The 15,681-nt window shown below is 33.0% G+C and overlaps 1 pseudogene; it reads left to right on the top strand.

Moving 5' to 3' along the window:
• Window positions 1-13,137: 13,137 nt before the first annotated feature.
• LOC120173984 lies at window positions 13,138-14,704 on the top strand (annotated as a pseudogene).
• The last annotated feature ends 977 nt before the right edge of the window (window positions 14,705-15,681 follow it).

Here is a 15,681-nt window from a genome sequence, read left to right as displayed (position 1 = left end):
AGAACATTTTAGAAGTTTAGAGTTTCTTGGGTCTCACTGAGTTAAAGTTAAAGTTGATGCTTTTGGATCGGATAAAAGAGATGTAAGGAAAAGATGAAAAGTGTTTGGTATGAATCGTACAAGTACAAAAAGGCGAGACTAAAGACTTTAAAGTTAGGACTGATGGATGTTTATGTTGTCGTGGAAGACTTTTCATTCCAGTTAAAGAATAACTAAAGAAAGATATTCTCTCTAAGTCACATTACAGTCCATTGACTTTGCATTCAGTCAGAAATAATATGTATCAGGACATAAAGAGTCGATTTAGGTGGCCTGTTATGAAAACAGCTATCACAAAAATTATGCCATAGTGCTTGATATGCCAATAGGTGAAAGCTAAATATCAAGTGCCTTTCCAATTGCTACAACCGATATCCATTCTTGAATGGAAGTGGGAACGATTCACTATGGATTTAATTTCATGGTTACCGTTGACGCCCAACAAGAAAGACTCCATCTGAGTGATTGTTGATAGATTAACCAAGACAACACACTTCATTCTAGTACCTACATATTATTCGATGGATAAATATGTTGAGTTTTACATAAAAGAGATATATTAGATACATGGAGTGCATGTGTCAATAGTATCATGCAGAGATCCAAGATTTACTTCGAGATTCTGGAGTTCCGTGCATAAGTTCTTAGGTACTGGATTGAATTTTAGTACAACTTTTCATCCGAAGACGGGTAGTCAGTGAGAGCAGACCTTCCAGATATTGGATGATATACTAAGGGCATGTGTGATCGAATTCAAGATATCATAAGAAAAGTATTTGCCTTTAGAAAAATTTTCTCATAACAATAGATATCATTCAAGCATCAAGATAGCTCTATATAAAGCCCTTTATAGGAGAGAGTGTCTAACACCATTAAATTGGTTCGAGTTAAAAGATTAAGATCTTGTCGGCCCTGAATTGATGAAAGAAATGAAAGATAAAGTGAAACTTATCCAAGATAATCTTAAGATAGCTTCCGATCGACAAAAGTCTCATGCAGACTTAAAGAGAAAAGAGTTTGAAAATCAAGTGGGTGATAAGGTATTTCTTAAGGTATCACCTTGGAAGAAAGTATTGCGGTTTGGACACAGAGGAAAGCTAAGTCTGAGATTTATTGGACCTTGTGAGATTTTGAAAAGAGTAAGACTAGTGGCTTATCAGTTAGCATTGCCTCCCGAAATAGACAAGATCCATAATGTTTTTCATGTGTCGATGCTCAGGAAAGTATCGATCAGATTCATCGCATATTATCACCCCAAAGTAAATAGAGATTCGAATGGATTTAACCTATGATGAGGAACCAATTGAGATTCTTGCTTGAGAAGTTAAATAACTACAGAAGAAGACGATTCCTTTGGACAAAGTTCTTTGTTAAAACCATAAAATGGAGTAAGCGACCAGGGAAAGAGAAGAGGACATGAAAAGGTAGTATCTGCACCTCTTCACATCAAGTACATACTAAAATTCGAGGATGAATTTTTCTTAAGGGAAGATTTGTAATACCCCAAATTTTGATTAGTGACCAAAATATAAGTTTTAAAAGTTTAGTGATCAAAGTATACAAGTTTAGGGACCTAAGTGGTAATTATCTTAAAAGAAAATTTTATTCCATAAATAGATAGTTTATGTTTGAGAGTGGGGTTTTATTGAAACCATATTTTTGATCCTGAATATATGTTGAAAATTAGAAAGGGTTAAAGTCTGATAAAAAATCGGTACATCGAATCGAATAAAAATTTAGGGAAAATAAAAGGATGATAAAATAGGCTTCAAAATATTATTCCCACATGTTAAAATGATGGAAAATAATATGGATCATTGGATTTGAAGATTTATTTCTATGTTTAATTTTGACCTTTGGATCAAAGTGACAAGATTGTAATTTTTTTAAAGTTGCTTGGTAAAATTGGAAAAGGGTAAAATATTTTTGTTCATCTTTGACTTTAGAAAGATGATAAGGTAATATAGCTTGGTAGTATTTTAAATATCAAGTTTCATTAATTGTAAAATGGATATTTTTGATTAAATGAATATTTTTTTCATTTAAGCTTAAATAAAGGTTAAATTAACATGAAATTACATGAAACTTTCATGAAACTTAGGCCATTTTTTAGCAACCAAGATATGAGTACCCAACCCAAGGTAAGAAAATTTTGTTCTTCATTTTTGAGTAATTTCTTTTGGATTTTGGATAATACCGTGAAATAGAAAATTCTTATAACCGAAAAACGCTATTATTTGGTACCTTTATTGCTTGCTAATTTGGTTTGTGTTCAAAGATCCCAAATTCTAGGTTTTATGTTCATATTAGGGTTTATGGAATTGAAAGGATTTTGATTTTTTGAGGTTGTAGAATCAATACATGCATGATTTATGATTAAAATCAACTATACATGCCTATATAAGCTATGGGTAATTTCAACCTAACCCTAATCTTGGTGGAAGTTTATGTTATGATGAAATTTGATTAGGTCTTTGATTGTAAAGATTGTATAAGTTTGAATCACGATTGATTTTATGCTTGAATTGAATCAAAATCGAGTAAAATCATGAAAACCCTAGTCTTGGGTACATAAACCATTCAAACTTGAGGAAGATAATGGGGATTTTTTTTTTAAAATTTCATGTGGCTTATAAATGATATTAGATAGGTTATATAAGTCTTTGAAACATTTTAGTTGGCTAGAGCTAGGTTTGGGTACCTCTTGCGATTCTTGAATATGTAACAACTAGAGTCAGTTTCGGGTAACTCTAGCAATTCTTTAATGAATAAAAAATAGAGCCAGTTTTGGGCACCTCTAGCAAGATATTATTTTTTTAATTTTGTTTTCAATTTACCCAATTTTTAAGCAACCTAAGTTCACTAAGTCTCCCTTAATCAACAAGTCACAACTGTGTCAAATTATATTTAGCATCATAGTAAAATCCTAAGTATTGTCTATACTAAATATAAAATTAAAAGTTCTATCAATTAAGTGTAGTGGAAAAAGTCATTATTAGATATTCAACAAGTCCAAGCAGTTTAATCCAATAAAAGTCATGGCAAGTAATGTATGCAACTATATTGGATGACTAAATAAATGCAACTAATTATAAAAAAAAAAAACCCCAAACTCGAGAGGAGTGTTGACCTCAATGCTTTGTAAAGAAAATGGGTTAGTCATAACGGTCGTCACTTTGACTGATGACTGTCCTTCAAATCGTTTGTTTGATTTCGCTTCCTGGCTTGCGGTGGTTGGGAGCGTGTTGCTGGTGGAGCGCTCCGAGGGTAACCACTTCCTTTTTGTGCTCAACATAAGTGTCAGTGTATTGCTTTAATCATTATCCATTAACTTTTAACTCATGTCTGTCGATGGTGGACTTGATCATTATGACACCATGGGAGAAAGGTTTCATATCCTCGAATGGTCTGGACCATCTCGATTTCATTTTTTTTGAAAAAAAATTAACTGAGTATTAAAGAGAATTTATAATTTCCCTGGCAATGGTTTCAATTCTAGAATGGGAGTTTGGTCAGTAGAATATTTTTTGAATTTACCTTCCTTACCTGAGTAGTTCAATTGTTCGATCGACTTACTATCCAATTTGCTTTATCTTGTTCTTTATCGTTTGGTTGTTCAATTTCCTCTAGTTTTATAATAGAATTATCGTAGAAATTTTCATCTATTTCAAAATTGAATTTGTGGGTCGCGTAAACGACTTGGCATTCTTTTAGATCATCGGCATGTTTAAGGTTTGAAAAATATTCAATTTGATTTGTTGGTCATTCACTCTCATAGTGAGTTTTCCCCATTAGACATCAATTAAGGTTCTTCCCATCACCAGGAATGGTTTTCCAAGGATAATCGGTGCAAACTCATATGCTTCACAATCTAGAGTAATGAAGTCAATAGGAAAGATAAATTTATCAACTCTTACCAGTATATCTTCAATTTTCCCTCTGGTTGCACATAGGATGTATATGAAAGTTATAGCATAACTATCGTAGGTCTAGCCTTCTCGATACATAATCTTTAAAAAATAGATTTAGGTATAAGATTTATACTTGTTCCAAGATCGCTTAATGCATTCCCGATGTATTGATTACCAACTGCACTTGGTATTGTGAAACTGTCAGGACCTTTATATTTTTGTGGCATTCAGTTGTTCAACATGGCCATGCATCCTTCCATCACAGTAACTGCTCTAAACTCTTATAGCCTTATTATTTTCGAGACAATGTCTTTAAGAAATTTAGTGAAGTTTGACATTTTTCTCGATAGCCTCAACTAGTGGCAGGTTGATATGGACTTGCTTCAAGATGTCTGAGAATTTCTTTAAATGGTATTCTTGTTTTTTCCTTTTTAGCCTCTGAGGGAATGATGGTGGAATTGTGATCTCTTCGTCCTTCCTGTATGTTTGGAATTTGATCAATGGGTTCATCGCGGTATTCAAAATTACTGAGGCATGTGGACTTTTCCAGGCAATCACTGATTCATCAATATAAACTGGACATTGTTGATGGATACATTTTTCTGGATAGGGGTTTGTTCAATTGGTTGAGTTCTCCTTGTTTTCTATGTAGGGGTTTCAGTTAGCTTTCGTATGATCCGAGTGGTGATTACCTTACATTTTTTGTGACGTAATCCCTTTAGGACTCAATATTGCTGGGTAACTTGCCTAGTGGTCTTGTGTTCAAAATATGGGTAAGTTGTTCGACTTGTATCTCTAAGGTTTTCAAAGATGCCTCTTGGTTCTGCAGTCTCATCTCAGTAATGTTAATAAAAGTGTTAGTCCTTTTTGTGAAATTATTATTCTCAACCATGTAAGTTTCAGTTTTTAACATAAAAGAATGGAGAGAATTTTCTAAAGAACTAGATGGTGTTGATTGTTGCTGCGACATCTATTGCGTTGGCATGTTCTTCTAGAATCCTAATGCTTGTGTATTCTTATTTTTATGATTGAGGGCATTGTTCGGGTTGCTCCATGTGAAATTAGGGTGCTTCCTCTAGGCTGGAGTATATGAGTTGGACATCACATTGTTGTTCCGGTTATAGTCTCCAACATAAAAGTTAGATTTTGGGTTCTACGGACACTCAAAATAATCATGGTTACCGTTACACAAATCACAAAATTAATATACTACCTTGATCTCTTGTAGTTTGCTAGGTTGTTTTATATTCTTAAACAAAATGGTTAAGGTAGCCAACTGCATATAAATAGTGTCCGATGAATCAAACTCATTTACCGTGCATTACTTCTGACTTCTCATCTTCTAGTATTTGAGAATTGATAATCATTCTTGGCAAGATTGTTAAAGACCTCCATTGCTTCCTCCGGTGACTTGTCGAGGAGTATGCCATTTGCCGAAGCATCTAACATCATCTTTTTCGGTGTATTCACTGAGTTGTAGAACATCCTCACTTGCATCCATACTAGGAATTTGAGCATCTGACATTTGCGTAAAAACTCCCTATATTGCTCCCAAGCCTTGTAAATGGATTCATCAACTGCTTGTCGAAAAGAAGTAATATCATTACGCAATTTATGAGTCAAATTGTTAGAACTAAATCTAGCAGGGAAATCATGACATAAATTAATCCAAGATTCAAGATATCCGAATGGGATACTATTTAACCATGATTTTGCCCTATCCCTCAGTGAATAGGGGAATAAGTTCAACCTTAGGACATCCTCGTGGACTCTTTGTTTCTTGAATGAGTTACGAATTTCCATGAATGATTTGAGATGTTGTCGGGTATCTTCTATTGCTGATCTACCAAACTGACAAATTATGTTGATCATATTGAACACCATTGGTTTTAATTCAAATTAGGCAGCTTCTATTTCAGGTGTGACAACTTCTGGATTAATTTTATTAAGCTCTTCCTCTATGTAGTCTTGAATGGGACTATTCCAAACTTGAGAAGGTAGGTCACTCTACTAAAGCTCCTCTTCTCGCTTCGATTATTTGATCACCAACGACATTTGGATTGTTCGCTGGATCATTTTGCATTCCTGCTTGTTGTTTGCGTCTTCTTTTACTAAAAAATACTCTATTTCGGGTTCAAATGGGTATTTTGGTGATGTTGGTATCGTCATGTTCATACATAGATGCAAAACAAAAAAGTATAATCCCCTTGAATCTGAATAAAATAAAATAAAGTAAAAGGTGCAATGAATAAAAATCAAAGTCTATATTGCCAATCATCGACAACAGAACGTGTTGCTTGATTTATGAGTTTCACAGTTGGTACAAGTATACACACCACAAGTTATAGTATAGAATAGATATTATCTCTATAGTAAAAGTTTGAATTAACAATAAAAATAAATGAACAAGTAAATAAAAGTAGATTATGATCAAAATAAGAGAGCATGCTAGGTTATCGTGAGTTGTGATGTGATGACCGTTTGGATAGTTTGAGTAATTGATTACCGAGGCAACTCAATTTTCTTGAAAACTTAGAAATTGGGTTCTTTCCTTCAAATCTTGACGAAGCATTTTTCAATGTCTTCTTCTTATCCCTAACTCAAAGAACTGGTTAATTATTGATGCTTTGGTGATGCATCACTGCATTAACCATGGGTGAACAACAACCGATCTTATAATCCGTTTAGCCGTTGAAAATTGAATCTTATTCCTAAGATAAACTAACCTTCACCAATGATCATTTAAATGTAGATAATACTTATTCATTTCTTGAATCTAACTCTCCTGATATTAGATAAATGGATAAATTTCAAGATCCTCTCCCAATTCACTCAAAATCAATTAAAGAATAAAGAATGAACAAACTTTGAACTTAAACTGCAAGCAATAACTTAAACAAAACCAAACGGTTTTCACAACCACAAAAATCCAATAACCCAAGCCAATTAAATTTAGTTCATGGTTGGCTGCAAAAAAATACAAGGTAAAGATCTCCAATATGAATCAAGAAGAAATAAAGAAGAAGACGTGCGCTAATCTTTTCCTCTTTATTTAAAGGAGATGACTAGGTTAAATTGGTTGTTGATGAGGATATGTTTTAATTGGAATAAAAGAGGTAATAAATCTCTTTTATCTTTATCCTCAAATCCCTTGCAAATTAGACTTCTTTATCTCTTAATTTATGCTTGAATATCCAATTTTTTAGGACTTATCTCCTTGTTTGTAGTGCTTATATTGAGTGAGGTGGAATTGTCCAGTCATCATCGGTAATCGGATCGACAGACCCTTTAAAAATCAACTTCAATTGACACGACAATTCTTAACCTGCACAAATTAACATACACTAGTAGCATCTTTTCAATAAAAAACCAACCAAAATTTAATATCAAACTTAATGGTGAAGAAAACTATGAAATCATGCATGGATGAATAATAATACAATTAAGATGAGCTTAGATCTAACAATAATTATGAGTAAAAGGGTAGAAAATATAGTACTTTTATACACTTAACAATATCTCTATTCATTCTCTTGCACTTTAATTCTATGTATTGAGATAATACGCTTTAAGTGAGGGGTAGAGTATTTAGTTAATTTTACCTTGCTTATCTTTATGTTTTGAATCTAATATGCTTTGGTTGAATTTGTGGAAACTTCAGTTGAAAACCTTGTTCTTAGTTGAATGTTATGGAATTCCAAGTTGCTTAAGAAAACATTATTGTTTGAATTTAGATATACATGATATCACATGACATGAATAATGATTTGGTTAAACATTTTTGTGATATTTCATGAATTTGTTAGTTGAAATGTTCGAAACTCAGTGCATGTACACACCTCAATAAGATTTGAGCCTTTGCTAGAATATTCTTTACATCCTCGCTCTTATTCTTGTTTGTTTGAGTGTGTTGAGCTTGACATCGATATTCTAGAACATGCACTTAAATGCATGTCGATATTACATATGAACTTGATGCTTTAAGGTGAATAAGACACTTAAGATTCACCCACTTTTTACCCCCTAAAATTGTGTACCCATTCATTACCATTAGTTAACCATGTTTGAGCCTATTCCCCTTCTTTGTTTTTACCATATTTTTAAACCCAAGCTTTTTTTTTATCTGTCTTTTCTACTATTGTCAGAATAAGAGAATGAGTTAACCGATGTATGATCATGGTCCACATAAAAATGGAAAAAAAGAAAAACAAAATAATAAAAGAGAAAAAAGAAAGAATGTTTTTAGAAAAAGTAGAAAAAAATCGAAAAGAAAATATAGTCAGAAAAAATAGGGTTGTTTGATGTTTATTTCATAATTTTTGCATTTCTTTTATTTAATTTGTTTATTTCGTGGACTTTGATCTAGTTATTTATGAGTCTTTTATCTTGGTCTTTAGCCATGTTTTTAACCTTTCTCCCTACCTTTACCTTAGCCATGCTACAACCTATTCAAAACCCTTTGATTAATGCATCTTATTCTAACTTTGAGCATTTTTACTCCCAAAACACATTAAGTGAATCTTTGTGAGGTGTTGAGTTAGGTTGCATTGAGATTGATGGATGAATGGATATTACTAAAATAGATACATCACTAAAACTGAGTGAAATCCTTTCTTGATTAAGTTTGCACTAATATCGGAGTTGCCTTAGTTAAAATCTTCTTCAACTCTTAAAAATGTACTTGCAATTTATCGGTCCAAACAAATAGAATGCCATTTCTCAATAACTTGGTGATTGGCAAAGCAATTATAAAAAATCCTTTCATAAAATGACTGTAATAACCAACAAGTCTTAAGAATCTTCAGACTTCAGATACATACTTCAAAGTCTTCCACTCCATAATCACTTTGATCTTCCACATGTCCACGTGAACCTATTCTAGTGAAGGCCATGTAATTAAAAAGAAATCTCATTCAACAATAATTCACACTTAGAAATCTTGGCCAAAATGTTTTTTCTCATAGAGAATTTGCAATACAATCCACAAGGTGTCTATCATGATCTTCGGTAGTCTTTGAATATACCAAAATATCATCAATAAAGACGACTACAAAGTAATCAATATATGGTTAAAATCATTGGTTCATGAGATCCATGAACGTTGCTACAACATTAATTAGTCTGAAAGGCATAATCACGAACTCAAAATAACCATAAAATATTCTGAACCTAGTCTTCAAAATATATTTATCCTTAACATTTAGTTGATAGTATCCTAATCATAAATCGATCTTAGAAAACACTGATGACCCTTCAACCGTCGAAAAGATGATCAATTCATGGTAATGGGTACTTATTATTTACTATCACTTTATTGAGTTGGTGGTAATCAATACATAACCCAAAGAATCCATCATTCTTATTGACAAACAACATTGAAGAAGATATACTTGGTTGTATAAAATCTAAGTGTAACAACCTTTACAACTGAACCTTTTACTCAGATTCTAGGTAGAATCTTTATCCCAAATTCCACTTCATGATTTGGCAGTAATTCAGATGATTCTCCTGAAAACACATCTAAAAAATCTATCGATGTCAAAATACATTCTAAGGAAACCTTAGGCACTAGGGTATCCATTATATGCTCAAGATATGCTTCACTCCCTTGGCCTAGTAGCTTAAAATTCTTCATAGTTGAAATCATATTTGTTAAACATTTTAATCTCTTATCCACTACTATCACTTCTTGATTATAAAGTCTATTATGTATAAGTCATTTTAAATGACATTCTACCATATCATGATACGAGGACAACCAATCCATCCCCAAAATAATATCAAACTCATGAAAATGCAACTCTATTAGATTAGCTAGAAATTCAATCTCTTAGATCTTCAAAGTACAATCTTACACACTCAGTTCACTCTAGCACTCTGCCTCAAAGAGTTGCTCACTATGACTACAGTAAAGGTTGACTCTAACATAATCTCTCTCTCATAAATTAAGTTTTCACAAATATATAAGTGAGTATATCCAAGATCTATCAAAGTATATAGAAGATAGTCAAGTAGTTCGAAGGTACATGCAATGATCTTAGGATCATCGCGATCTTTAGTAGTGTAGATGTCGTACAATTTAGGTAGAGTGTGAAACTTTGGCATAGAAATAGCCTCTTATGTACGTTGTATAACCTTCATTCCCATATAAGAGTTTCACTCGTGCCTTCGACCCCTCTAAGAAATAGCAACTGGTCTTCCAGACTGAGTATGTTTAAATTTAGTAACCTAAAGTTAAACCTAGATATAATGATCGGTGGAGCACACTTGAAACAAGCCCCAACATTATTATAGCATATTCCAGTATGTCTACAACCATAATGGAAACATTGAAGCATATAATCTCTCCTAAATCTACTAGAATCATTTCTCAACTAGATGGAGGAGCTGAATAAGATAACCTAGAGCTTTTCTTCCTAGACCTCTCACGGTCCTTAATAATGATTTCCCTATAGACCCTCTCTACGACCTTGGCTCAATTAACAGCTTATTAGAACACATTGAAGTTCAAGGTAACTAGAAACTCCTCTATTCTTAGCCTTAAGCCCTTAATGTCCTATTCAAATCTTACTTTCTTAGCTGGGATCAGTTCTGATGTGGATCGACTTAATTGATTGAACTCACATTCATACTCATAAACGGTTCAACTTCTTTGCTTAAGGTTCAAGAATTCTTGTTTTATTTCTCTCAAAAGTAGATCCCCAATATATTTTTTCGTGAACTCTTCTAAAAATAATTCTAAGTAACACTCTTTGGTGGCACATATATGGTATGTAAGACCCCAAATTATGGGCTTGTAGTTCTAGGTTTGCCCAAGAGGTATGAGGACCTCATGGAATTTGTAATTAAAGTTGTTGGTATTAATTGGGTTGGATTTGGGCCCGACTGATCATAAAATGGTGTTTTTCATAGTAGAAATATGAGAATGACTAAAAGTGTGAGCAGCCCATTTTTTAAAAAACGAGAGATTTTATATCTCTTTTCATCTTTTTCTCTTCACTTCCTTCATTCTCACTTCTTCTATTCATTCTCTTCCTATCCAAGTGCCATATATAAGTATAAGTCCTTTGATCAATTTTCTACTTCTTTTTAGCTTTATTTTCATCCCCAATCCCTCCAGTAAACTTGTTTTGATGTTTCAAAGCCTTGGGTTCTTTATATCTAGAGAAAAAGTGTGGTTTATCATCCAAGCCTTTGAGGAGAATGACAACTAGAAAAAGGAGCTTTATTTCGGGATCCTAGAACCAAGGTAGTTATTTATAATCTTTTGTGGTGTTAAGGTTTTTCATAAGCATGATGATTTATTAAGATTTGAGTATTTAAACATTTTAGGGTTTATGCTTGGTTTAATGATTAGATGACAATTTTTATGTAATTCATGTGTTTCCATGACACTCTATGACCATAAGTAACTTCCCAAAGCTTTAGCAGATGATTAGGAACCAAACTAAGACCTTTGAAATTATTTTTTTGGTTTTTTTCAATCTTAAACAAGGCATTTTTGGTTTGAGGATCGACAATGGATTAACAATATTGATACTGGAGGAACTGGGACAAAATATAGGCATTTGTAGCAGAGTATCAATACTAATAGGGAGATTATCAATATTGCACCTACAATATCGATAGTGAGGGTACCTGGTATTGATACTAGGCCAATATTTAATAGACAGAAGCCAATTTTAGTACCCATACTCATAAGGGTATCGATACTTGTTCCTAACATATTTTTAGTCTTAGACTTAAAAACATATTTTCTAATTGTTCCACTATCAACCAAGTTATTCTCACCACTAATTTCAGTTTCACAATCAACAACTTCTTCAATGAAAACATGAACATACTTATTCCTAGGCATATTATCTAACATACTTAGCACATCAGCATCTGTTTTCAGTGTTTTCAGAGTTAATGCACCCCTGATTTTTTTTTGCCAATAAATTTCATATGGATTGACATATCCTAAATCCTCAATCATATCAAAGATAACAATCATAGACATAGACTCAATCTCACACATATCAAAGAAGAATTTTTTTACATGTATATTCCACTATGGGGTGATTACCATTAACAACATACTCATTATGATGAACCACTACTATGCAGTACTTTGAAGATGTGACTGTGAAAAAAATATACAATATATATTACACACTAATCTCATGGTCCCAACATAATATAACCATTAAAAAAAATAGGCACTTGTTTTCAAAGAAATGTATTAACCTATGTGATCCAACAAAAAGGCATTAAAATATTGTCAAAATAAGGTGGTCTTAAAAGAAAAAAAGTGTCTATATGACCTTCACTAACAGGAATCAACACATTGATAGCCAACCAACACATATTATCCAACAAATATATAATAGTCACCACCTTTTTTATAATTATATAAATATATAGAAACAAAAACTTTTAACCACAACAAAGCAACACATATATATATTAACATCAACAATTTGAAGTCTAATCTATTGTATCCAACATCACTTTCATATATTAACAAAATAGTTTAAAACTAAAAAAAAAATAGAAGAAACCTAAATTTTTTGACCCCTAATTGTGGGTCACAATCAAAACATATAAATAAGAAGTTGGAATAACTCACTTTATGTCATGCCAACAACACGCATAGAATGCGACATGAGACTTCTCATGATTCTAATAATAAATCCACAAACACCTTCGCTTTTGAAGCCACGCAGAAAACTTAAAAACCCCTCAATTGATTTCACAAACCACTCATCTAGGCCTTAAATCTCTCGACTCGTGTGAATATTAAATCCCTCAACACATATTAGGTAAATGATTTAGGATGAATTTCAGAGAAAATTAGGAGAAAGTTTTGAGAATCAGTCTCGTACTTTAAGTAAATTAGAGTTAAATGAATAGTCATTAGGGTAAAATTTATTTTTTAACGTGTTAATGTTATTTTTTTCTGATGTGTTATTTACAGTATTTTTAAACGTTTAAAAATCATTTGAATAATTTTACGTCATAACGCCATTACAAGATTAATGACAGATTTAATGTCTAAAGTTCAGTGAATAAATTAAAAATATTAAAAGTACTGTAAGTAAAAAAAGAGAGTAAAATTCAGTGAGTAAGCATCTAATTTCTCACTCGTAAGTTTAAACTTATAGATATAAAATGTAACGATGGTCACAGTTCAAACAAAAAAAAAATGAACAGCACGAGGTTTCTCTACAGCAATGGCGTCGTTTCATACTCCTCCGATGTTCCTTCCGTCGGCACTTTTCTGAAATCACTTCCAGGTAAACCAATCCAAATTGTTATCTTTCCTTTCAAACCTTTTTCTTTTATCCCCTAAAATTTTAATCAAAATCTTATTGGAAAAATAGCTTATTAAAATTAATTCCATTTTTCAAAACTCTTAGGAGCATACACAACAACTAGAACACACGAAAGTGGAAGCATTCTTTTGTTTTGGGAATGGTATTAAAACACTGTAAAATTCTGCTATTCAGACTCAGAACTTGTATTCAAGGCAAACAAGAAAAACCCATTGCTTTTTCCTCCTTTGTCAATCACTTCATCATTGAAATGGGAGACAGTGATTCAGTCATTGGTTAGTAATTCATTGAACCAAGTTTTACCCATTGCTCTGGAAGATAGAAGTATTGGGGAGGAGTTAGCAGTTACTTCCCTTGTTTTTGGGGATTTGGAGAAGCGGAAAGCAATGGACAATGTTGGTAATGACGATGATGGAGTTTTTCAGTTCCTTGATGTTCATTTGCATATTTGAAGTTATGTTCCTCCTGTGTTTCGGATTGAAGAAAAAGGGGCACATTTAGCTTTGGTGGGTCGTGGAAGGGATATTTCAAATGCAAAGTATTCGGATTGGGTAAGGTTAGAATTGCTAGCAATTCTTGTATTTGTGTTGTATTAGTATATAGTGCAATAATTGCGTCTAAACATGAGAACTTGGCACTCTGTGTAGGTTACGGAAGCCATTGGAGAAATTGAGGACTCCTTCAGTGACTGAGTTCTTGTTGTCAAACAATGGTGATCGAATTCTTGAGGGATGCATTACAAACTTCTTTGTCATATGCTAAAGAGTAAGTAGTTAAGAACTCAGAATGCACTTGGAATGGTTTACTCTTGAAACAAAAATGATATTCTGACACTTTTTTTATCTTGAAGTATTCGGATCGACACTTGTTTTTGGGACATATCTAAATAATAGGCATCAGGGATATGACCCTTTGAGTACATGGAAAATATAAAAAAGAATTGCATATAGCCATTGGCTGACATACTTTTGAGTCGTAGTATTATACCTTGAATGTTGATACCTTGTTTTTTCAATTTTTCCATTTTTCTTAAAATATTTATGTTTGATATATGTGTCCAATGCATATTCAGATATGAATTTGAGGATATGATTTGAATTCTTCAAATACATGTAAAAGCTAAGAAAAAAACACCCGGTCACATACATATTTGTATACAACACTTGTACTTTGGTCTAGTAACTTAGTTCATGGGAATCTGAGATTGTCAGTCTGGCTAAATTGTAGGAAAATAATGATTTTCATGATTTATGGCTCTTTTATAAACATTTACATGTGTTGTGTTAGCGTAGCAATGGTTGTTTGTGTGTTGCTGTTGTTTTCTCTTAATCTTATAATTTCTATTCTTCCATGGCATTTGCTTTTAGGATAAGAGCGAAGCTGAGGGTAACTACCTGAATGATTATGATAATGCATATTCTGTTGAAGTACAGACGGATCCTATTTCAGATGATGTTCTTCATGGAATTATACGACAATTAGTTTTCGAGTAAGCTCTTTTTCTTGTCTTCTGAATTCAATTTCATGTTGCTAGTTCTTTATCACCTGAAAAATTTCATCCAACAAATATATTTGCAAAAAATAAATTTAACTTATGGGTCTCAATATTAAGTACAAATGTGTCATATGTAGGTATATTCAATTATTTACCAATTTTTTTCCATGTATTTGTTGGGCTATATCTCTGATGGCAATGATAGTCGGTAAGCTACAGGTCCAACTCTCCCAAGAATCTCATAGGGTCTTTATGAAGCACAAATTTAACTTCCATTTGCATCTAAATCTAAGCACCTTCTTCCAATGTGACACCTTCAGAAAAAACTTGTCGTCCACTTCGAACTCTATGTCCTTGCACTTCAAGTTTGCATATGAGATTTTTCTGTCAAAAGCTTCTTTTAGTCAACTTTAAATCAATCAGACTTTCTCTTCGGCTTCTCTAACTAGATCAGGACCAACCATCTTCCTCTCACTAAGCTCTATCGAACACAAGGGTGTCCTACATTTTCTTCTGTATAAGGCTTCGTTTGGAGTCCTCTGAATACTCGACTGGTAACTATTGTTGTACGCAAACTCGACTAACGGTAGGTGATCCTCCCAACTATCTTTGAAGCCTATCACACAAAATATAAGCATGTCTTCCAAGATTTGAATCACAAGCTTTGACTGGTCGTCATTCTGAGGATCGAAAGTGGTAGTGAAATGTAATCGGGTATCCAAAGCCTTGTGAAGTGCTTTCCAAAACCTCGATGCGAAATGAAAATCTCAATCAAAGATTATCGATGTTGATACCCCATGCTGTCTTACTATATCTTGTACGTACAACCTAGACAACCTTTCTAGGGTGAAATCCATGCAAACTAACAATAAATGAGTAGACTTGGTTAATCGATTAACCACTACCCAGATTGTGTCGT

This window comes from Hibiscus syriacus, unplaced genomic scaffold (assembly GCF_006381635.1).
Source record: "Hibiscus syriacus cultivar Baekdansim isolate YM2019G1 unplaced genomic scaffold, ASM638163v2 tig00111996_pilon, whole genome shotgun sequence".
NCBI classification, from domain to species: Eukaryota; Viridiplantae; Streptophyta; class Magnoliopsida; order Malvales; family Malvaceae; genus Hibiscus; species Hibiscus syriacus.
Note: the sequence above shows the minus strand (reverse complement) of the source record. Positions and strands in the feature narration are given on the sequence as shown.